The 23,564-nt window shown below is 60.0% G+C and overlaps 1 protein-coding gene across 3 annotated transcripts in view; it reads right to left on the reverse strand.

The window, feature by feature from the left end:
• Positions 1–23,564, reverse strand: part of RAI1 (retinoic acid induced 1) — an 81,096-nt gene that overhangs the window by 16,446 nt on the left and 41,086 nt on the right. The window contains exon 1 of one of the 3 annotated variants that reach the window (XM_003996372.5): positions 636–8,074. The exons of the other annotated variants lie outside the window; for them this stretch is intronic. The gene's annotated coding sequence lies outside the window, so the exon portion shown is untranslated. Of the gene's footprint in view, positions 1–635; positions 8,075–23,564 lie in introns of those variants that run through there. 3 annotated transcript variants of the gene reach the window in all.

Consider the following 23,564-nt stretch of genomic DNA (forward strand, 5'->3'; position numbering starts at 1 on the left):
GAAAGGGGGGGGGCGGGGAGGGGGGGGAAGGGAGAGCGATTCAGACGGGCCATTTCCCTTCCCCTCAGAACGCCTGCCTCCCACCCCTCTCCCGCCCTGCCCTCTCCCCGCAGCTCTTAACGGTCTCCCCTTTGCCTGAGCCTCCCCACCAGCTGTGCACATATTGACAACTTCTGTGTCAGGGAGGTGTGCTCTGTAATTCCCGCTCCGACATCGCCCGCTGCCAGCTGAGCCTTGCCAAGGATGGCCAGCGCTGCGGGAGGCGCCACCCCACCCTGCTCCCAGCCAGCTCCTCCCCTCCACGCCCCCCCACCCCCAGCACTCCCAGCGCTTCCCTGCTGGCGTAAGTAAAATCGTTTAGCAGAGCAATCCCACTCCCCTGCCCCCCCCCCCGCCCCCACTCTGGGGCCGCCTGGGTCCTGCAATCCAGTCCCAGCGCGGCAGTGTTCAGGCGTGACCCAGCCATGCAGGGACCAAGGAAGGTTTGCCCCTGCCCAGAGAAGCTACTCACCAAGGCCTGTGGAGAGAGAGAGAGAGAGAGAGAGAGAGCGCGCACGCACACACACACACACACACACACACACACAGACGCACAGAGGCGCGCGCACAGCCCGCACGCGCGTGCACACACACACCTCCTCTATCACTGCCATGCCATCTGGAATCTGTCTGTTCCTTCTAGCAGACGTCGATTAGGGGCTGTGGAGCCATTGTAGGCATAAAACGTCCCCTTCTCTGACTCCCAGTAACGCAGGACAGCGGCACCTGCCTCCTGTTTTTGATATCATAGGTGCGTAAACAGATTACGTGGCCCAGAGTGAGGGAGTGCATGCTAATGGGGGACACAGCCGCAGTCCCTTGGCCACGGAGGAGCGCCCCACAGCTGGGTGTGACGCAGCCCCAGCCCTCCTGGTCGGCCCCTCCCGTCTCCGACTCTACAGGGTCAGGATCAGGGCACACCAGGCCAAGAGCCCATCTGGTTACTATTTTAGGGGCTCGCGCCCCTGGTGAGGTCTAACCAGCCCCAAAGCAGGATCTTGGATCAGGAAATGACCCCGGAGAAGGAGTGGGCCCTTCAGGGCAGACCAACCAGAGTCACAAACACAGGCTGGCCCAAAGCATCCAGGCTAACGGTCCCCCTAACTGACCGGGGGCCGGGTCACCCCAGCAGACCCTCAGAGGAGGGAGGGATGGAGACAGGAGCGAGGAACGTTCCAGGCTCAAGAGAAATCACATCAAGGAGTCCGGCGTTCAGCCAGAGGCCCAGGGGGGTCAGGATTTAACCCACGACTGTGTGTGCCGCTGGTGGGTGAGCCAAGAGGCAGACAGAAAGGCCCAGGCCCCCAGAGGGGCACCAGGGACTTTCCAGTTCCCAGCCATTCATTCCCAACACCGAAAGAGGAAGGGGTGGCCTGCCGGGGGCCACAAGCTCCCAGAGTTATAGGAGGGACCAGAAATGAAAAAGAGACACAGAGGAGAGGTCGGCGGACGGACGGACGGATGTGCGCAGATGTGAGAACGAGGAGAGAGAGTGATGAGGAGTGGGGGATGGGGGCTCCCCCAGGAGGTCCAGCTCACTCCTCAGCTCTTCCCCTGGATCCCACTCAGATTCCTTTCTCAGTGCTGGGGCCCGGGGGCGGGGGGGGGGGGCTCCATCCGGCCGAGCAGGGCCAGTCTGGGGCTGCAGGGCCAGTCTGTTAGCACGGCCCAGGCCCACCTCCCCTGACCTCGGCAGTCAGCCGGCCCCGACTCGGGGACAGAAGGCCCTGGCTGCAGACGGGACCAGTGTCCCACAAGGCAAGCCCCTTCCCACCGGGCCCATCAAAGCCAGCAGGCCCCTGGCAAACACAGCCCTGCTCCTTCCCTCCCGCCTCTCCCTGGATTTATCACAGGCACCCCAACCAGGAAAAACGCGCCCGCCCTTCTGACCCACTTCAATCCCATCCCTGGCGGCTGGGATCAAACGTTACAGGGGGTGCCTGCTGTGACACGCCAACCCAGAGGAGCGGGAGGCATCGCTTGGCCCCGTGCCTCCTGACCTGACCTTCCAGAGAAGGCTGCCGGGCGGGCGGCCCCCTCCCATGCTCGGGCACAGGAAAAGAACAGGCACGCAACCGGCTGGCAGCAGCCGTCACTTTTATTCGGGTGTCACTGGCTGGCAGGCAGCGGCGAGGAAGGCCCGCTCCCGAGGACATCCTACGGCGCTCTGCCTCCCCGGCCTGTGTTTATGAGCCCGAAACGCGCAAACCCAGGACCACTCTGGAGGCTGCGCCTCGTATATCTGCACAAATTACATTTCGGCTTTTATTAGTCCCAGATCGTTCCCATTTCCTGCTGAGTGTCCTGTGGACATCATTAACATTTCTACAGCTTTTTTATTTTTTTATTTTTTATTTTTCTTCACATTCTCCAAAATGCATTACCAGAAACATTACTTAAAAAGAGAGAGTACTAGGACCAGTGTCCCCCCCCCCCTTTAATCAGTCCAGCTGCTGCGTCTTTTAATTTAGCCAAGCCGTATTAAAGGCGGGTTTCCCAATACACGAGCAGCTGGATGCGGTGAAAGCATCTATCTCTAAGAAAAGACAGTTCAATTAAAATACGAGAAGCCCAGTGCCTGATGGAGAACGCAGGCAAAAATGCTCACCCCAACACCACCCTCCAACCCCAGGCGGCGGGAGGGGGAGAGGGAGGGCTGCGGGAACAAAGGCACGGCATCAAAGCCGATGCCGGTCTCGGTCTCTCTGAGCCAACAAGGTCCGCTGGATCTGCCAGGAGAAAATGGGGCTCTGGCTCTTTAAGAGCTGCCTCAGGCCTGCCACGGGCTCTGTTGTTATTAATTATTATGATTATGATTACTTTTCAAGAGCACTAGGAAAGGACAAGGAGGGGGAGAGAGGCAGGCGGCAGGCAGGGGTGGGCGGCACCAGGAGAGGGGGCAGAGAGAGGCCCCTTTGGCAGAGAGATGGTGACCTCTGAACCCACCCGGGGAGGGCAAGAGGGGACAATGGGGGGAGCAGCCTGGGGCGTTCGGCCTCTGTAGGTTCAGCAGGAGGGAGAAGGGGTGGGGGTCGGGGGAGGGCACCCCCCCCAACACATCCTCATGGGGCTCCCTCTGGGCCAGCCCAGCCTCCCCATCCTCGCCTCCCCCACCTGCTTCTTGTGGACACTTGGTCAAGGCCTGATCTCTGAAGTTCTTGAGGGGAAGGTCAGTCTTGAGTGTCCTCTAGGCACCAGACTGCAATGCTTATGACAGAAGTCCCTTATAACAACTCCTGGAAGTTGGTTTCCCCGGCCACTGGACTGAGCGTATCAGGGACAGGCACGCTCTCGAGGCCACACACAGCTGGTTCAAGGACCCGGCCCTTGCAGCCAGTGCCCCAGGACTTCCTTTAGCACAGCAATGGGCCTCACTACTCCTCCCCGCTCCATTTCCACAGCCATGAAACTGGAGGGGTGGGGGGAGATGAGCCCAGGCCTCTCGGCTCCCCGCCAAAGTCACTACAGGTCCAAGGGCGCAGGGGCATCCTTTGGCCCTGGGTGCTTAGTCTGTGCAGGTTTGCTCAGTGCATGCTTTGACATTCTGCCCTTCTAGAGAAAAGGGTGAGGTTCAGAGGGCAAGAGACCTACCTTCGAGCCCACCCACAGCGAAGTTCCCTTTGTGGGATGCCTGCAGCAGCAGCTGCGACCAGACCAAGGGTGCACGTCCCCTCCCCTGGACCCCACACCAAGAACTCCCACCTAGAGGAAGACATCTCGGAGTGTGACCAGCAAGAAGGTGCTGCAGGGGAAGGGCAGCGGTCCCCTCTGCAGCATGTGAGGCCCTGGAAACCAGGCCAGGACCCCCCTTTTATTCAGGGAGCCAGACCCACCTTAGGGAGGTCCACTCATGAGCAGTGGGGCTCACTGGCCTCCCACTATCACCATGGTAACTGCTGTCCCTGGGCCCACAGCCCCTCCAGTTCCCCAGGGCCGTCCCCCTGGTCAGGGACACGGGCACAGTGTGGGCCAGAGCGGCCACGGCCCCCACAGGGGGACCTGCTGGAACCCAGCTGGGAGGCCGTGGCTGGAGGTCTTCCTGAGAGTGAGGGGTGGTGGGAGAAGGGAAGGGTGGGGAGATGGAGAGGAAGAGAGAGAGGAAGGAAAGGAGAGAGAGAAGGAAGCTGTTGCCCAGCAGCGGCTCTGAGGCCACTGGTTCCATCCCACCCACTTATCCAAGGTTGTTTTCTGACCCGGTTTCCTGATCTGTAGCTGCAGGGGAAAAATGTAAAAACCCAACCCACTCAAGGCCTGGGAACTAGGAAGGAGGAAGTTACCTGGGTCAAGAGGCTGGGGATGGGGCCGGGGGGTGTCCAGGGAGGAGGGAAGCATGTAGGACCACCTCAAGCCTCCCCATCTGCGGTGGGTCATGAATACTAAATATGAAGCCTTGATTAAAATGATAAATCACTAGCCAGGTTTCCTGCTGTCCTGTGGGGTCTATCTTGAATACTAAGGGCCTGGCTTGAACAGGGGAAGGGACGAACTCCCAAGGAGCACACAAGACAAACAGCCCAGTCCCTGCAGGCCCCGGGGACAGGTTAGGGTCCTCGGGCCCAGGGGCTCGTTGGGAGGGAGGGACTGGAGCCAGCTGGGAGAGCCCTGCCTGGGGCACAGGGGAACGATCCTGGGGCATAAAGAATCCCAGAGAACAAGGCAGCCCCACCTCAAAGGATGGTCTCTCGAGACCACCTCATGTGGGCGCCCCCCCCCCCAACACACGTGGCATGCACCCCTTCTCATGGTGGGCATCCATGCGTGCTCTTGGAAGAACCCAATCCGCCATACCCCTCTACAGGCCTTGGGTGGGAGGAGCTGGGGGCTGGAGGTCCTGAATATTAGGCAAGAAGGACAAGAAACTGGAAGGCTGTCTCAGCATGCTCTCCAGACATCAGGCGGGTCCCCAGCCAGGCTCTGTAGCTGCGACTAGGAGCCCCCGGTGAGGCGGGGATCTCAGGGCTCTTTGGAGGAGGTCTGAATAGGGAGCAGAGGCTTCTGGACACTCCAGACGTTTGAAAAGCCTTCCCTCAAAGCCCACGGACGACGCTGTCTATTCCAAGGACCCAGCTGCGGAGGCCCCAGAGACCCTCCTAAGGCACTCGAATATCTCGAATATCTCGTCCTCAGGGTCTAACCCACCAGGAGGTCACCCCACCCGGCCCTGGGGCACAGGCAGGGTATGTGAAGTGTGCTAACTCCTGGAAGCTCCAGGCCCAGCTAGGAAGCCACAACACCATTTCCAGGAGGAGTCACCGCAGGAGTCCCACAGCCCAGCGACTGGGCAGCAAAAGCCAGATCTCAACTTGGGTGCCTGACTTCTAAAGCTGAGCCCCGCTCCGCACCCACACCCCACTGCCCCATGGTGTGGTTTCTGGGATGCGGTGGCCAGCAGGCCCACAGATCTGGGCCGTCGGTGGGGGGGGGGGGCACGGTCCAGGTGTGGTGAAGGGGCAGATGGCCAGCCAGCCCTCCCCCACTGGGAGCTGTGGGGGTAGCAAGAAGGTATTTCAGCAGCAGCTGTGCCCTTGGTACTCCAGAGCCCCCCTGGGGTGGGGAGGGCTCAACTATTCTCAGCTCCGTACTTACCAGTCTCTTGTGGACAGTAATTGTTTTTAGATCATTTTATTCACCATTCAAGAAAAACAAAATCACCACCTCTCCCCATCGTCAAAATGAGGACCAGAAAAACGGGAGGTATTGACTGCTGAGATGCAAACAGCTAAGAGGCCTGGGGTCTGGTGGCCCACACATTCAGGGACCCACAGGGGGTCTCCCAGTCTGCTCTGCTAGCCTCTCCACCAACCCCCCAGAAGTCCCTGGTCTTGTAGGCAACCGCACAGTGTGGATATGACATTGGATCTGTGTGTCTGCTGGCTTTGAGGGGAGGCAAAGGTGGCGAGAGAGAGCCCAACCTCTCACCCCAGCTTGTCGCATGTGCCCCAAGGGACCATCACTTCCCTGCGGAAGTGGAAGCACCAAGGCCCCAAGCCAGTGGCCTGTGCCGCTGTGGACTCTGTGGCTTTGGGCAAACCTTTTCGCCTCCCCGGGCCTCAGGGCCTTTGCACTGGCTGTTTCATCTGCTAGGAATACCATTCTGATATCTACATAGCTTGCTCCTCGACTCTAAGCCTTTGCTCAGGTCACCCTCCCCGGTACCCCTCTCTGACCGCTGTGCTTGGAAGAGCACCCCTTGCGCTCCTCCTCCCCTGCTTCTATCGAGTGCTCACCTCCTTTTAGTACGCCATGTGGCTGGCGGGCTTTATGACTGGTGTCTCCTCTTAGAACTACAGTTCCGTGAGAGCAGGCATTTTGGCCGGTTTTGTTCGCAGCTACATCCCCGTATCCCAGAACAATAAATATTTGTTGAACGAATAATGTGTAAATGTGACATTAACTCTAGAAAATATCCAGAACGAGCAGTCGATGGCAAAACGAATGCCGGGGTGGGGTGGGGGTGGGGGGCGGGGCACGGGAGGCTTATCGCCACAACTCCTCATTCATTCGACAAAGAACAATCTCCTTCGGGCCTGGCAGGCGATGTCCGTGAGTGAAGTGAGCAGGTGGGGACGGAGGCAAACTAAGGGTCCTGGTCCCAAAGCGAGGGGGAGCCCCACTGGACTCCAGAGCTTCTGAGTTGTCTTCCACATATATATGCACTTAAAGGGAAGTCTCGCCTTTTAACATACGCTACCAACCAAGTAAAAAGTCTTAACACCCGGAGTTCAGGAGAAGCCACGTGGACTTCAAGCCATCACAAGCTCCCAGGGGTCAAGCGCTGTGTAACTGAGGCACACAGAGCTTTGCTAGGGCAGAGCCAGGGCCTCGTTGGGAGAATTTGGGCACCTCGCACGTGCTCAATGGCACGCGCAGGAGCTCAGTGTGAAGGAATGAGAACAGGAGGAGCACCCAGAACCTTCCCTGGCCCCTGGGAGAAGTCCTGAGACCAGCACGGACCAGCGATGTCGTGGAGCAACAGGGCAGAGCTGAGGAGCGCCGGAAAGGAGGTGCAGAGCCGTGGGGGAGCTGAGGGCCCAGGGGTGCTCACAACCTTCAGGGCATATTCCACCCCAGGCACCAAACGAGGAGGCCTTGCTGCCCGCCCCCCCCCCCTTGCTGGGTCCCTGCGGGGTTCCCTGGTGGCACTTATCACGGTGGCAATTACATAATTAATGGTGTGATGAGCTGTGTCACGTGTGCCTCCCTCACCAGAATGCAGCCTGATGAGGGCAGGGGCTTCTTCATCTGTTTGGTCCTAAGCCCTAATCGCGGAGACTGTCCCGACTGGGTGCCAATTAAACATTGCCTGGACAGACGGGCAGACGGGATGGGTGAGGGGCTCGGCTCTGGGTTGAGTGCACTAGCCATCCTCACCACAGCTCTAAAGGATGCTGCCCAAAGAGAAGCCTGATGATGACAGGCCTGAAGTCCCGCCAGGACACGTGCAATAGCCAACCAGGAAGGAAAGACAAAAAGCTCTGTACTCCAGACCTGGGTCACAGCCCCTCCCCTCTCGGGTCAGGTCCTTTTTGGCTCAGCTTACAGTGGGGTGGGGGAGAGCTGGGTGCTGAGGATCCAGAGGAAAAAGCAGCAGGGCCCCTGCCCCCCCTGAGGCCAACAGACCCTCAGGAGGCTGCGCGGTGGAGAGGGGAGGTTGTCCGGGGAGGCTGGAAGGAAGGGGCCATTATGTGAGAAAGGGTGAGGGCCCACCAGATGGAAGGAACGGCCTGAATGAGGCCGGAGGCAGGACTGAGCAAGTGGGGCCACTACCATGATCTCCCCTCCTCCCCCTCAGGTGGCCTGGCTGCCACAGCCAATGGTCAAATGCCCTCTGTTCTCATGGCTCCAATCCCTGGCAATCCTGCAAAGTCACCCCGATTTGTTAGCTGCCGATATGGCTGCTGGGGGAGGGGGGGTGGCGGACACTCTCCCACGTGCCTTTGGGGTCCAAGCTGGAGAGGGGTCTCTGGCTTGTTTCTGACCTGGTGCTGCCTACCTCTGGCTCCCGCCAACAAGGCCAGCTGCTAGCAGCAGTGAGCCACCAGAAGCCACTTTCCACAGAGCACATTCTAGGTCAAACTCCCCCCTCATTTTGCAGAAGGATTAACCGAAGCCCAGAGAGGGCCAGTGACTCGTCCAAGAGGTCCAGCAGGGTTGAGATCCCTCTACAGCTCTGTGCCCCTTGGTCAACCAGAAAATGAACTCAGAGCTGGAAGCCAAAAAGAGGAGGGGTCAAGGTCTTCCAGCTGGACACCCCAGAGGAGCCAGGGAATGCGCCCCCCTCCCCCGCCTTTCCCAGCCTGGGCGGGAACCACCTCTCCCTTCCCTGCCTTTGACACCCCCTCTCCGCAGCATCCCACAGTCAGCATCCCAGTCGGGGAGGCTCAGCAAACCAGCCCCTCCCAGCCCCGTTCCACCTGGGGGAGCCAGGGAATTGGCGCCCCCCCCCTCCCCCCAGCCCCCAGGGGAGGAAGCCGCCTGTCAGGCCGCCACGGCGTGTCAAATCCTCTTGCTGCCTAATTGTGAGACGGCGGCGTTTAAAGAAACGCTTTTCTGGCCGCCTGCCACACCGCAAACTGCTTGGTATAATTTTATTATTAAGGAGAGAGAAAAAAAGGGAGGGGGTGGGGAGGGGGGAGGGGAGGGAGGGAGGGAGGGGGGGAGAGAGAGAGAGAGAGAGAGAGAGAGAGAGAGAGAGAGAGAGAGAGAGAGAGAGAGAGAGAGAGAGAGAGAAAGGGAGAGAGGAGGAAATTGCTTAGTCCAAGTCAGCTGGTGGAGTATTCTGCTCAATGTGAAAGCGGGGACGGCTTTCCAGTTGGCAAGCTGACTTCGTTAATTGCGCATTCAGTCTCTACTTAGGGTAATTGAAACGAAGCGGGGCCCAGGTCTGACAATTAGGGTCTGCGACTAGGCCATTAACCCTTTCTGCATCCGCCCCCCCCCCACCCCCGATGGATAGCACGCACCCACTCCAAGTGGGGGTGGGTCACCGGGCACCCCCCGCGAGAACCCATTCCGAGGCTGGGGGGCAGGGAGCCGCGCAAGGCGGTGCGTACCGCGGCAGGGGGGCTGCGGGGCGGGCGCCCCAGCGCGAGCAGGGTTAACGCGGTGCCGAGAGTCCGGGAGCTCGGCTACGGCCGAGCTGGGGATGGGGGAGCCGCGCTGGGTGTGTGGGGGTTGTTTGCGGCCTCGCCGCCCCTCTGCAACAGATGTTTCAGCCGTGTAAGACAAAGGCAGAGCGCCTGCTGCTGCCGGGAGAAAATCCGCAGGACTCCCTCAGGGGCAGGTAAAATTTCACCTTCTATTTGTGTTCCCCCCTCACACCCCCGCTCGCCCCCGCCCGGTTTCCCGGCCTCTGCGCCAATCCGGAAAGCGCCACCAAAGACGCCGCGCCGCCTCCTCCGCAGCCCAACCCGCTGACCCCAGCAAGGTCACGGCGACCTCGGGCTCCGCCAGCAGCGCGCCCGCCAGTCGTCCGCCGGCGAGGGGTGCCTCTCCGCGCCCGGCCCCCCTCCCGGGGCGCCCCCCGTCCGCGATCCGCGGTAATTGGAGGCACCGGGCGCGAGAGGAAGGGGGCGCTGCACTCGCCACGAGGCGGAGGCGGCGCTGGACGCTCCGCGCCTCCCTCCTGCCAGCGCTGGGACCCCGGGGGGCTCTGCACCCCCCCCCCAGCCCCCATCATTCATCTCCCTGATTCCCGCTGTATCCGCCCTCGGAAGTCAGCCGAGTGAAGCAGCTGTTCCTTGCACACTCCACTTGACCAAAGATGATGATAAATGAGGCCCGGGCTGCGTCGGGGACGCGGCGGCGGCCGCGAGGGGCGCGCAGGGCGGGGCGTACGGCCCACCGCCCCCTCCCCGCGCCTCGGAAAGGGCGAGGACGCGGAGGACAGAGGCCGAGAGGCACAATCAAAGGGCCGCGCTTCCCTCCCGGCGCCCCGCGCAGCCCCCGCACCCGGCTGCCAGAAGGCGGCGGGCGGAGGTGCGCCCGGAACGCCGGGGCCGAGGCGGAGACCTCTTCCTAGCGGCCCGCGCCGCAGCCCCGCCCCCGCCCTGCCCCCTCCCTCCCCACCTCTTCCCCTAAGGCCGCGGTCCCCACGGCGCCCTCGTCCCCCACCCCCCCCCCCACCCCGGTGCCTCAAACCTATTAACGCTCGTAAATAATGAATAATGGAGCGCTTCCCTCCAGCCGCGCAGGCTGCGGGCGGGGGCCACCGCCAGCTGCGCCCGGGCCTGGGGAGGGGGCGCCCCCCGGCCGGGTGCAGGGGGCCCGGGCGCGCGGCCCCGCACACGTGCAGCCGCGGCGCGCAGGCGGGCACCCCGCCCCGCGGAGGAGGGGGAATCCCGCGCTGCCCTCCCCAACGCCACCTCCCCTGGAGTCCTCTGGCACCGAACGAGGCGAGAGAGCGCGCGCGAGCTTCCCAGCCGGAGAGGGTTATTTTTAACCTGCCCCCCTTTCTATATCTGCCTCTCGGGTTTGCGCGCCCGCCCGCCCGCTCCACCAGCCGAGGACGCGGGCTCCTCACCTCGCTCGGCGGCTCCGGCCTCTGAGCGCCTCCCCCGGCCCGCGGCCCCCGCCCCTGCGCGGGCATCGCGCGGCTAAATCTCAGCCTGGAAAGGACCGATTAGGAGCCGCGTGCCTTTCTGCGAAATATTGGAACCGGGTGGGGTGGGGGCGGGGAGCCCGGCGCTCTCGTCCCCTCGCCTCCCTCCCTGCTTGCCGTGACTGCGAGAGGCGGCTCCGGCGCTCCCTCCGCAAAACAGGGGGCGGCCAGGCCGGGGCGCCGAGCCCCCCTTCGCTTTTCGCCCTTCACTCCTCAACGCCCACCCTTCAGTCACCGACAAAGCTGGAGCTTCTAACACACCGACCCTCCGGCAGCGGCGGCGCCAAGTGGGGTGCTGCCTCCCCCCATCTCAGCCTCCTCCCTGAGCCACTCCAAACAAACACACCATTTAAACAGCAGCGGGTTTGCACACCAACTTCAAGGCGGACCCCGCCCGTGCCCGTGCCCAAGGCGCACCGGGGGGCCTCTTTCCCCAGCCTGTCTCCCTCCTCTCGGGCTCTGGCCTCCGTAAGGCCCCCTTTCGCCCCTCCCTCCCATTCCCTTCCCCGTCGCGCCCAGCAGCCCAGACCCCTACCCCCACCCCCCTTCCTCTGGGGGAATGAGGCAGCAGGAAGTTCACGTCCATTCCCATTACTTTGCTCTCCAAAAGGCCACCCACCCAAACCCCAGCCTGTCCTTACCCCCAAGGGAGGGGGCAGGAGAAGAGCTGGCTGAGCTCAGAACCCCCCTCCGGGCTTTGACTGGATCAGGCACTTGACATTTTCCAGACTCTGCTCACGCCCAATCCTGGAGACCCACAGGCACAGGGCCCCCTAAGGACCCCCTCCTGAATGAGGTGGGGTAAAAGACAGCCGCTGCAAAATACAGGGGAAAACTGTGGAGGAAGTGGTGGGCTGAGAAGGAGGGAAAAGGGCGTTCCAGCGGCAAGGAGCTGCCTGGCTTAGTGGCAGGAAAGAACACAGCGTATTTGGGAATCCGAGCCGGATTTCTCTCCCCAGCTTAGCTGGAAGGTGGGGGAGGGTCCGGCCCCCACCCCATGGGAGCAGCCTCTGGCCAGGATTACGGTAAGCCTGGCAGGCCTGGGGGGGGGGGGGGCAGCGGCGGGCAGAGGGTGTAAAAGATGCATGTGGACCACAGATGTGAGGACAGCAGGTGCCACTGGGCTTGTCTGATGACACCTCTGGGCCAGTAGCTGCAGCTGGGGGGCCCAGCCTGCCCTGGAGGTGAGAGAGAGGCGGCAGGAGAGAGAGGGTCCCTTAGCGCAAGCAGGACCTGGCAGGGCAGAGTGGGCTTCTTAAGGGGCTTCTCCCCCCAGCCAGCCTGGATACTGAGCCCGGGGCCACCCTCAGATCTAGAAAGTTCTCAGTCACCTCAGACTGTCAGCTGGGGTGTAACAGCAGCGGCATCAGACGGCATGCTGTCTGGCCCCCTCCTATGGCCAAGGTGCCTTGATAGATTTTACTTCTAACCCTCAAATTGCCCTTCTAGGAGGTGACGTCACCTCTCATTTCACAGCCGTGGAAACTGAGCTCCAGAGGGGGGAAGGGGCCATTCTGGGGACCTTTCTCAGTCCCCCTGCCTGGGCCCGTGGGTAGGGCCTCAAGCTTGTTTGCTCTGCTTCCCGGCAGCTGGGCATCAGGGAGGTGCCCAGGGGCTTGAGGGCGCAAGATAATGAGGTCCTGGTTTGCTCCTTCGGCAATTTCAGAAAACTGGTTTCCTTGGGAGATAAAAAAAAAAAAGGGCAAGGGGTTGGTGTGGGGGAAACTGGAGAGAGAAGTCACAGTGCCCACCACCAACTCCCTCCACCCAGTTCCTCTGGCAGATCCAGTTACCCAAGGCGCCAGGCCCCCTACTGAGGGTTCCCAGGTGGGGGGTTGGCTCCTGGGGCTGCAGAGTTATTGTAGTGAGGCCTGGAGTCCACACAGGCCTCATTTACTCATCTGTAGCCCGAATATAAATCTCACACAGCCATGTACCATTGCGCTCTTCAAATGCGTACGGCCGTTGTGATGAATAAATTACAAATTCATTTAGGGCCTAGTGGCTCTGTGTGGTTATATGCTCCTGCCCCCAACAACAGACTAACAGCTCCTATTTTGACATGAAAGGCGTCTCTGGCTCAGGACTGGGTGCCGAGTCGGGGGACCCCTTACCGATGAACAGCTGGGACCGTGGGACTACCTTGTCCACCACTGCCCTGGCTGCCCCCGCCCCTTTCCAGGAAGGAAGCTTCTGGACAAAGCTTGGATGGACAGCGTGATGCCCCCAGAAATCTCTGGGTGGGGGAGGAGCCTGGCCAGCCCCCCCCGGGACACGTAGCCCGGTGACCACAAGCATTGACCTTTGGGGAAAGCGAACCACCAGCCACTGCCCCAGAGGCTGGTCCGGAGGCGGCCTGGGACCGCTTGCCTCAGGACGGAAAATATTTGCCTTTGGTTTTCAGCTGCCGCCTCATCCTGCCTGATTTCCCTCTCTTCCACACAGACGTGAAATGTGGAGGTGCTTAAGGGTCAAAATGAAGGGAGGGCCACCGTCAGAGTCCAGTGTCTGGCCGTTTGAAACAGCACTATTTTTCTCCCAAGGTGGAACAGAATACTTTCTGTCGCTGTCCTGTGCGCCGTTTTTCTGCACCCCGTGTTCCCTCTGCCCAGCCTCAGGCCCAGCCCCCTCGGGCCTCACCTCCAGCGGCAGCAGGCCCTGCCAGAACTCCCTCCCTGCTGGCTTCCAGTCACTCAGCATCTGGGGGAGAGAGCCTCTTCCAGCCCTACAGAGCTAACTCAGCCTGACCCCAGCGCTGTCTTGTTCTGGAAGGCTGCAGGAGAATGCTTCCTGGCTTGTTCTGTGGGGCTGGTGATGGCAGGCCTCTCCTGCTCCTGAGAGATGTCAGATTCACAAGGGGCCAGGCCAGCCAGCTGTGAGGGCTCACAGGCGGCTAGCTGTGTGGCTTTGGGGTGCAGGGAGGCTCATCTTCCCCCAATCCCACCCTGACTGTAAATGCCTGTGCCCTGATGCCACACAGCTCTGGGTTCAGATCTCAGTTCTGCGCTCGGCCTGCTGGGTGTCCCTGGGCAATTCACTTAACCTCTCTGGGCTTCATGAAACCTGCAACCTGTTCTTACTTACACCGCACTCACAGGGTTGACGTGAGAGGGAAGGATCTGCTGTTTTATTACGTGGTAGAACCCCAGGGACGGGTGGTAACTTCCGGAGCCTCTGGGCATTGTCCCTGGGGGGCAAGGGCCAAGCGTTGTACTCGTCTTCCAGGGAACTCTGTGTGTCTGAGACAGAGCAGGTCTTCTGGTAGGTAGGGCCTTATGGGGGATGATGTACCCCCAGAGCCAGGGAAGCTTCTGGGACTGAACGTTAAGTCCTGTCCACAGACTGTGCCCTGTCCCCCCATGGCAGGAGGGTTGTCTTCCTGGATGGAATCTCGGTGTTTCTCATACACTACTGTGCACATCTTAGGAAGAGGCAGATTCTGCTGTGGCGGGCTGGGGGTGGGGCCCAGGATTCAGCAATCAGAGTCGTGGGCCTCTCCAGGCAGAGTGAGATCTCGGCTCTCCAACACTTCGGGTCCCGCTGAGTCCTGGAGGCGAGGCTCAGCCAAGGGCTACGGGTCCTGTCCTGTCCTCTTGAGGACCCAGTACAAGGCTCTGGCTCTGTGTCTCTGAGTTCTGCACCTCAGAGCTGAGTCCCTGCGGTGGTGTGAGCCCCCGGGACCCTGCATTTGGCACCGCTTCCTGGCCGCAACACGCCGATAAAAGGCAGCTTCACGCTGCGATTCCCGGCTTCCCGGGCCTCAGTGCCCCCCCGTCGGCACAGCGGGAAGCTGGGATAAACTGATCCCACGGCTGCCATTGATGGCTCCCCACACCCTCTTCCCTTCCCAGACCCCTTCCGAAGGTACAACAGATCTCAACCCAAGCACTGACCCCAGGGGGGGGACCCAAGGGGCTGCAAAGGTCACCCAGACTAACCACAAACATCAGCCACTTCTTGCTGACAGTCTTTTGCGCCGGGCACTGTCCTAATAAGCACTTTGCATGTACAAACCTCACCCACAGGACAGCTCCATGGGTGGGGGGGGGGTACTGTTATCACCCTTGTTTTATGGGTTGAAGACACTGCAACCCAGAGAGCTGAAACCCCACTGCCCGAGGTCACACCGCTGTGAAGGGGTGCAGGGCCCGCAGTGACTGGACTCAGAGATTCTCCCCAGCCTGACCCCCAACCGTACATGGGGGCCTTTGAGGATTTCCTTGTGGGGAATACCCAGTTAGATTTTCTGGGCACGGAGCAGGGGTGAGCATGGCATACCGCAATCACCTGGGGATGTGGGGAGAAGCCAGTACAATCTCTCTGGAGAGTTTGGGGGCAAGACAGACCCAAATAAAAAGTGCACGCGCCCTCCGCCCTGCAGTCCGGCTCCTAGCCAGGCCCAGATTCCTCCGCACGGGGCTAGGACTGTGATGTCCTTTGCAGCAGGGAAAAGACTGGAGATCCCCTAAAATGTCCGTGTGAGGGGGATGAAAGAAATACATTTGGGGAATTCCAGAGTGGAGTCTGGGGAGTGAGGAAGGGCCCCATGTATTCAGGGGGTGCAGCCTCCAAGCTGGGGAGAAAGGCACAGGGCAGAAAGTGTGCAGAGGTGCTCTGTCGCATAAAAGGGTACGGTGCATTTAAAAAAAAAAAATTTTTTTTTTTATGCCGTGAGCCTATAACCCTTACAAAAAGGTTTTAAAACTTATTATATGAATGAATGTCCATCCTCTGGGCTATGCAGGGTGGCTGAAGAAGCCTGGGGTTTGCGCTCCAATCTGACATGGCCCGGTCCATGCTGTTGGTCTAGAGGCCAGCAGGTCACGTGACCTCGGATTCCTCATCAGTAGGATGGCCTGAGGCCGGCTGCCGAGAGGAGTCAGCGCTCCTGCCTCCTGCAATGGGCAAGATGGGGATCATTCCCCATTTTACAGGTGGGAAACTGAGGCTCCGAGTGGTGGGGGACCAAACCTGAATCCCCCTAGAGTCTGGATCGTCACTTCTGGGGGCACCGCCTTGGGGGACACAACGTGCCCAAGCTGTGCGGGCAGCAGGGCCACTGATAAACCACCGGCCGGCGCAGAACTCCCCGGGACCACTCCTGGTGTTGTGTGAGATTGTGTGTTCCACTCCACTTCTACCACAGTGTGCTTCCTTCAGTCATCAGAACAAAGGCAACACACATTATAAAACTTAAAAGCAGGGGCCGTTCTGGGCGCTCATGGGCCCCAAGGGCGTGGCCTGATCGGGAGGCAGTCCAGGACGGTCTGGGGCCGAATCCTGGCTTAGACACGCCACTGAGCTGTGGGGCCTCAGCAGGCCACTCCAGCGCCCGTGCCTCAGTTTCCTCATCTGTGAAACAGCAGTATGAGTAAGTACCTCAGAGGGTGGGTGAGAATTAAATGAGAAAGTGGACAGTCATCCAAGCCATGCCTGGCAGAGGAGGGCCCAACAAGCGAGCTGTTATTTCTAAAGGGTAAATATTTATATAATTTTTTCTAACAGAGGGAAAGTTCAGGAAAATCCCTGACTGGTCCTAGCTGGCTTTGGAGGTGGGGCTGGGGGGGGTGGTGGTGGGGAGCTCCTTGGAGTGACAAGAACCTAGCTCAGCACTCCCCCACGCACCCGGCCCCAGGAGCAGCTGGTCTCTGCCCGGGTGGGCAGGCACACAGTCCTGGCACAGGCAGGCAGTGTGGCCGGAGCGGGGCTGGCCGTCTGTGTTCCCTAGCTGGCACGTCGGGTGGAACAGACTTGGCCGGAGGCCTCTACAGCCCCAGGCCCGTGGAGAGAGGGCTCAGAAAGCCTCCTGTGTTCCACCCGGCTCTAAGGCTGGCTTTTTCCAGACCAGAGCCTCGTGAGTCTTTGGAAAGAACATCCAGTACCCAAGGCCCTGCACTGACTTTCTGTGTGACCCCAGGTGAGTCACCCCACCTCTCTGGGCCTCTGTTTCTTCCCCTGTCAAATGTGGATTGGGACAAGTACCCCTCCCCCCCCCCCCCCACGGGTTAAGCAAAGACCCAACAGGAAAATGGACATGCTCTGTCATCATCACCCTCGCAACTAATTTTCACGCAGTGCTTACGTGTGCAGGGCCCTGTTTTAAGAAGCAGCGTGCATATTTTAACTCCTCTTACAGGTGAGGCAACAGAAGCTCAGAGAGGTTAGGTCGCTTGGTCGAAGTCACATAGCTCGTGAGGAGCCCGAAGCAGTATAGTAGGTCAGTGATGGGAAGTCTGACATTAGCGTTATAATTCACGCTACGAAGTCAGGCCTAGGATCTGAAAGCTTCAGACTCCATTCCTGGGGTCCCCGGAGGGAGCACTGTGTGGTAGTTGGCTCAGAAGTTGCTCTCTCGGCACTGGGATTTTGAGTCCCCTGTTTCCCGGGTGCCCTCCATATGCAGGGCATCGACAGAGGTGCCTTCTTCCCTGCCACAGCATTTTAATTCCAAGAATAACTGTGTAAGCAATATATAAGCGTGCCCATTTCGCAGACAGCGCAATTAAGGTCTGGAGGCAAAGGGAACTTCTTGGTGAGCAGCAACACTTAGACTTAAACTCGGCTCGTCTGGCGCCAAGTCCACTACTCAGGGCGAGGATCCTGGGCACAAGCAAAAACAGTGGGCATCAGAGACCCCCCCCCCCGAAGAAGGGAGACTTTTGGACACTGCAGGGATTCCCAGAAATTTTGCTCTGTCCCATGCACTGTCCTTGGGACATCCGATCTGCTGCTTCTGGGCTTATGCCTTCACTTCACCTCACCGTGAGCCTCCTTACTAGCCACAGGTTCTGGGTGGACCATTTTACAGATGGGGAAATTGAGGCCCGCTGAAAGGCAGGGATTTGCTCCATGGCTCAGAACCACTTCCGGGTACCTATGGGCTCCTGTCACAGACCACACAGTCCCTTCTTTACCCTCACACCCCCTCCGTGTATTCATCCACCTATCCATCCACCCCCTCACTCACCCACCCTCACATCCATCCATCCGTCCATCCATCCGTCCATCCGTCCATCCATCCATCCATCCATCCATCCATCCATCCATCCATCCATCGAAGAAGTAGTTACTGAGTGCCTCCTGTGTAGCACAGACGTGCTAGGTACTGAGACAGCCGTGGGCTTTAGAGCCTCTAGAGAAAGCCGGTAATGCCGAAACACAGGGAAGGCCCCCAAATCACACCTGAGTGGGAACAGCGGATCAGAAAAGACTTCCCAAAGGAAAGCCCTCGCCTGAGACCTGAGGTCAGTGAAGGGATGAAGAAAGGCCTCTGGAAGATGAGAGAGGGAAGGCGAAGGTAATAAAAATGTGACTGACCATGGCTTGCAAGTTGAACGTGAGTGAGGGGCAGGAGGTGAGAAGCAGGCAGGGCCCACACGGTATAGGCCTTGTGAGCCACATGAAGATCTTGGATATTGTGCGTCGACAGTGGGGAGCCATAGAGGGCAAGCAAGGGAGTGAGTGAACTACGGGACACGTGTGTTGTAAGCTCCCGGTATGGCAGTGGTGGAGAGCAGATTGGTGAATGTGGGGAGAGGGGGCCAGAAAGCTAGGACAGTTTCCCAGGGAGCAATGAGGGGTGCCAGGCCAGACAGGAAGGGTGAGATTCTAGAAATGTCAGGAACAGAGCACTTTGGGACTCAACGGCCAATTCCAAACAGTGGTGGAGAAGAGGGGACCACCCTCCGGGTTTGCCCAGAGCCCATTCTCCCAACTGTGAGGTGATCCTACCCTCCGGCTCCCTTCAGACCCGCCCCACCAAAGCCTCTCCTGGACGTATCGCTGACCCGAGTCTGGCTCGTGGCTGCCAACGTGTCAGCGCCCAACAGGGCGAACACCCTTAGGTGGCAGATCTCGAGTCTGGATCCCAGCGAGGGCAAGGAGGCCAGGCGGCACAGCGGCTCAGAGCGGACCCCTCCAGGTCCACATCTCCAGCCTCCTGTCTTCCCTCGCCATCTCACTACAGGGACAGCGTGGCATCAGGCTGTCTGGGCGTGGTGGGACACAGTGATGAAAGGCTGGTGCTGGGGACTTGGGAGGGAGCATGATTCCCATGGGAAAGGGGAACCCAGGGGCCTGGCCCCCACAGGCCAGCTTTACTAGCAGGTAAGTCCCAGCCAGCTCCTTGGGCATCTGCCCCTCACTGCGAAACAAGCATGGGCATGTGCAAACATCAGCAGGGAAACCCCCAAGCCGCCTGACCTTGTGCTTCTGCCCAGGCACTCTCTTTATTTTTATTTATTATTTTTTTTTCACATTTATTTATTTTTGAGAGACAGAGCATGAGCAGGGGAGGGGCAGAGAGAGAGGGAAACACAGAATCCAAAGCAGGCTCCAGGCTCTGAGCTGTCAGCACAGAGCCCGACGCGGGGCTCGAACTCATGGACCGTGAGATCATGACCTGAGCCGAAGTTGGACGCTCAACCGACTGAGCCCCCCAGACGCCCCCTAGGCACTCTCTTTATTCCTGTCCCTCCTTTTCAGGCACACATGCCCCTCAAGGACCAGACGGGCCATCAGGTCCACAGGACGCACACACCCCGTCCCCTGAGCTCCTTTGTCCCTACCCCTCCCACCCTCAGACCCGCGGCTGGGAAGATGTTGTCTCTCAAACAAACTGAGTTTCGAGTTCACCCCCTGTTCTCTCTCGTGGGGATCCGACTGCTAACTGGGGCCTTTGATGGACGTGAGCAAGCCAGGGGTTCGTGGACTGCATGTTTGTGGAATGAATGAGTGGAGGATGGGGGATGGGTGTGGGTGGGCGCGTGGGCTGATGGAATGGGATTCCAGCCCCAAGTAAAGCCATGGCTATTTTTGTTAGCTTGAACAAAATGCGATTTCCCTAAGGCTTACGAGAACATGGCAGGTAATTCCCGGGGTCCTAGAAGTCCCCTCTGCAGCCACCTTTCATGATACCCGGGCCGGTTCACTCAGAGGGGAGCAGCCCCGCTGGACCCCGGGCTCCTGCCTCCCCAGGTCGTGTCATCCCACATCCTCCGAAGTTCCCCTTTTTGCGCCCTGCCCCCCGCCCCTTGCGGCTCCCAGAGACCCCTGGGAATTCCCCTGACCTGTCGGGTGTCCCCAGGCCGGGGGTCCCAGGGAGCCTCTCCTTGGGAGGCCAGAAGGGCGTGTGAGGAAGGAGGGGCAGGTGGCTGCCAGAGCCCGCCCTGCAGCTTTGCAGAGCTGGAGAGAGCAGGGCGTTTGTCATCTGCTGAGGACAGTGGGGATGGTTTAAGGTGAAATTTAAGCCCATTAGTGCTTGGCTAATGACATCAGCAGAACGGCGAAAATGAAGATGGCAGGGTGTGTGAGCGCCCATAAATTGTCAGAGCTGGCGCCGCCTCCGTCCTTGGGCCTGGCTCCCCGGCCCCCCGGCCCCTCCGCCCGCCTGGGCCGAGTCCCCCCCCCGCCCCCCGCCCCCCCAACGGTCCCTGCAACGCCGCCTCCGGCGGGCCCGGCCCCTGCCCCGGCCAGGCCACGCAGGCCGGGGCCCCCGGGGTCAACATGCGGCTGGGGCCTCCGCCAGGGCGTGAGAAAGGAATCGGCCAGGGAGCCCAAGCGTGGAGGCAGCATCTTCTTAATCTCTCTCCTTTTATAACTTCTGTCTCTTTTATGCACACGCAAGGATCCCGGCTCAGCCGCTGGCATCCCTTCCCCAGGCTAATCCCTGACAGCTCTGTTTATGTCTCCCATAATTCTCCAGTTTTATGGTTTTTTTTTCGGGGCCATTAAGCTCCCAGCCACAAGCTCCTTCCCCTGCCCCCGCCTGCCTTTGTCCTTGAGGCCTGGCAGCCCCACCGCCCTTTGGGAGACAGGCCGTCCTCCCCCAGCAGGTGGACAAGGACCTCGGCCAGAGGACTCACTCAGGGCGGCCCTGTGGATGCAGACTTCCGGTCGCCAGGCCCTCCTGACACCACTCCCCCGTCCCTCCCGTTACAGCTCGTCCCTCCTGTCCACACCAGGGTCCAGGAGGGCCCTGGGCCACGCCCACCTCCCCAATGGCGCTGGTCCTCAGTCCCATCGTTTGGCCTCTCTTTCTGGCTGACCTCTTCTCCTCCCAGAGCCCTGGCCGCCTCCTGAGGACAAAGCTCCCCCACCTCCTCCCACCCCAACCACCCCTGCAGCTCCAGACCCCTGGATCCAATACATCCTAGACATCCTAGGCCCCCTCCCGTCCAAAGACCTTGCCTTCTGCCCCATGTCCTTCTGTGGCCTGTCTCTGAGGAGGCCTCAAAGTCCTCGTCAGACCCCTCCTTCCCACCCTCATCGCCACAGCCTAGAATCTGGCCTCATCGCCTCCTGCCGGAAATTCCATGACCTAGCTCCATGCTGGGTTTCCAGGTTCCCAGCCTCAGCCCTGTATGGAGTCTCACGGGCTTGGCTCAGGGCACTCCCTTGTGATAACACCTTCAGTGACTCCTCAGTACGTTCACCTACTCAAGTTCCTATTCTCAGTATGGTGCTCAGACCTCTCCAGCCCCAGCACCCTGGGGAGAGCCGGCTCCAGCTGCCCTGCTCTGCGGTGGGGATCAGGCCTCAGCTGTCCCATCACCGGGCAGGTTCACGCCTCCTGGGCGACCCTTCCGCACCTCTGCAGGTCCATATGCAAGGCAGCAGAGGCCCCTGAGGGCCTTCCCTGACTTGCTCCCTAGATGAAATTCCTCTCTTTCTTCTGGATCCACATAATCCCCTCATAGGACTCCTATGTCTTATGGGGTGCCTCGTCTCCTGGGACCGGGCACCTGGCTTCCTGTGTCAGAGTCACCCCACAAAGGCCGACATGGGATGCTTAAAGGCGGAGCCTCTCCTTGACTCCCTCTCCTTTCTGGGTACACCCCCTGTCACTCTCTCTCTGGGGCCAGCACCCCTCGGGGGGTGACCCAGCAGAGAGACAGCAGGCACCCCCTCGGGTACCCTGGCTCCTTCGTGGGGAGGCATGTGCACCTTGGGAAGACACAAGAGGTATTCCTTCTCTGTCTTTCCTCCGCTTCTTCTGTTCCCTTCTGCTGAGCTGCCTTCACCAGCCAGAGGCCCCGCCCACCCCCCCCAGCCCGGCCACCGGGGTCCTGGATGCCCCTTCCCTGCACATGCAGGTGACCCAAGTCCCACCTGTCCTGTGATGCTGCCCTGGCCTCCCCGACACCACGTGGCCTGCTGCCTGCTCCTTTTCTCTCTCCCTGCATGTTTGGGTGCTAGGGGGGGGGCGCGCATCAGGCCCGCCTCCCCGAGATCGGAGGGAGGGGAACAGATCACCCGAACATTTCAGTGCTGGGTGGGTGTGCCGCCCTCTCCTCTTCACGTGGGCTCGGCGGCCCGAGTGCTTGGCTCGCTTTCAATCGATTCCAACCTGAGTCGTTTTGCGTCTCCCCAGTCTGTCTGGCCGCAGCTCGGCAGGCCCCTTGCTCCGCTCTGCCCTGCCCGCCCCGGCTGGCATTCCACCCAGACGGCTTCCTGCCCTTGGCAGGTTTCAAGCACGGCACCAGCAGCCCCTGGCGTGACAGTTGGAGCCCTCCTCGGCGCCTGCCTCCACGTGTGCCCTGGGGCACGGCACCAGGCCTCACAGGGGAGTGTTCTCTCTGATCGGGGGCTGGGGGGGGCCTGCCTGGCCAGGCTTCTACCTTGAGAATAGCTCTGAGCACAGACTCCACGTGGGGACCCAGGCAAGCCCATGGACTGCTGTGAGGAATCCTGTGAAGTCCGGGGCGAGCTCTGTGATGAGGAGGGCCCAGTCCGGAATAAAAATGCAGGAACCTCCCTGCTCAAAAAGTATGAACCTCGGGGTGCCTGGGTGGCTCAATCGGTTAAGCGGCCAACTTCAGCTCAGATCATGATCTCTCAATACGTGAGTTCGAGCCCCGCATCGGGCTCTGTGCTGACAGCTCGGAGCCTGGAGCCTGCTTCAGATTCTGTCTTCCTCTCTCTGCCCCTTCCCTGCTTGTACTCTCCCTCTCTCTCTCTCTCTCCTAAAAATAAAATAAACATTAAAAAAAAAAAAAGTATGAGTCTTAAGACAGCGACGGCAAAGCACCAGACCAAGCACAGGGCATTTCTGAGCGCAGGCCCCTGTGTGGCTGCACAGGTCACGGGGTCACGAAGCCGGCCCTGGCTGGGAGAAGGTCACTGTACCAGCTGCCACACCCTGGCCACGTTCCCTAGGCCCCAAGCGCTCTACGGAACACTGCGGGAAGATTGTGACTTAAGCCCCAAGTCACACCTGAGAAGTCACAGATAACACGAACCGTAATATTGATGATAGTTCCCATTTGCTGAGCACTTACTATGTGCTCAGTGCTTTGCACATATGGAGTCAGCAAACGATCACAACCACCCACTTCTATAACTTGTGAGATGGAGATTTGGAAGGGCAATGTAATTGCCCAAGATCGCACAGTGGGAAAGTGCTGGAAGCAAGAGTGAGCCCCGGCTGCCTGGACTCCAGGGGCTGCCTCCCAACCTCACCACTGGCCAGGCAGGGGCGCCACCCCGTGCCCACCCTGCAACAAACATCACCAGGCTCTCCCGGGGGGGCGAGCCTGCAGCAGACAGACCACTGCGGCAGTCAAAACATCTACACTCCCGATGTGGGCTCTACCTCTCCTCTCCTCGTAGAGACCCAGAAACAGGCTCCGCGGAGGACGACCAGCTCTTACAAGGCCACAGAGCGCAGCAGCACCCCCAATCCTAGTCCCCAGCAGCCCTGTTTCCAAAGACCCTTTTCTGCCCCTCGGGCAAGCGCTCATGATCCTGATTTTGTTTAACAAACTGGCTGGAAATGCACAACAATGCTTAACGCCAGTGTCTTCTCATCAGAGGGGCCTAGAGAGGACTTCTGTTTTCTTCTTTTCCCTCTTTGGTATTTTCTGTATTTTCTCCAGTGAGAGAACATTTGTTTTCAAAAGACCAACAGCTCTGAGTTTTTTAGAAT

The sequence above is a fragment of the Felis catus genome, chromosome E1 (genome assembly GCF_018350175.1).
Source record: "Felis catus isolate Fca126 chromosome E1, F.catus_Fca126_mat1.0, whole genome shotgun sequence".
In the NCBI taxonomy this organism is placed as follows: Eukaryota; Metazoa; Chordata; class Mammalia; order Carnivora; family Felidae; genus Felis; species Felis catus.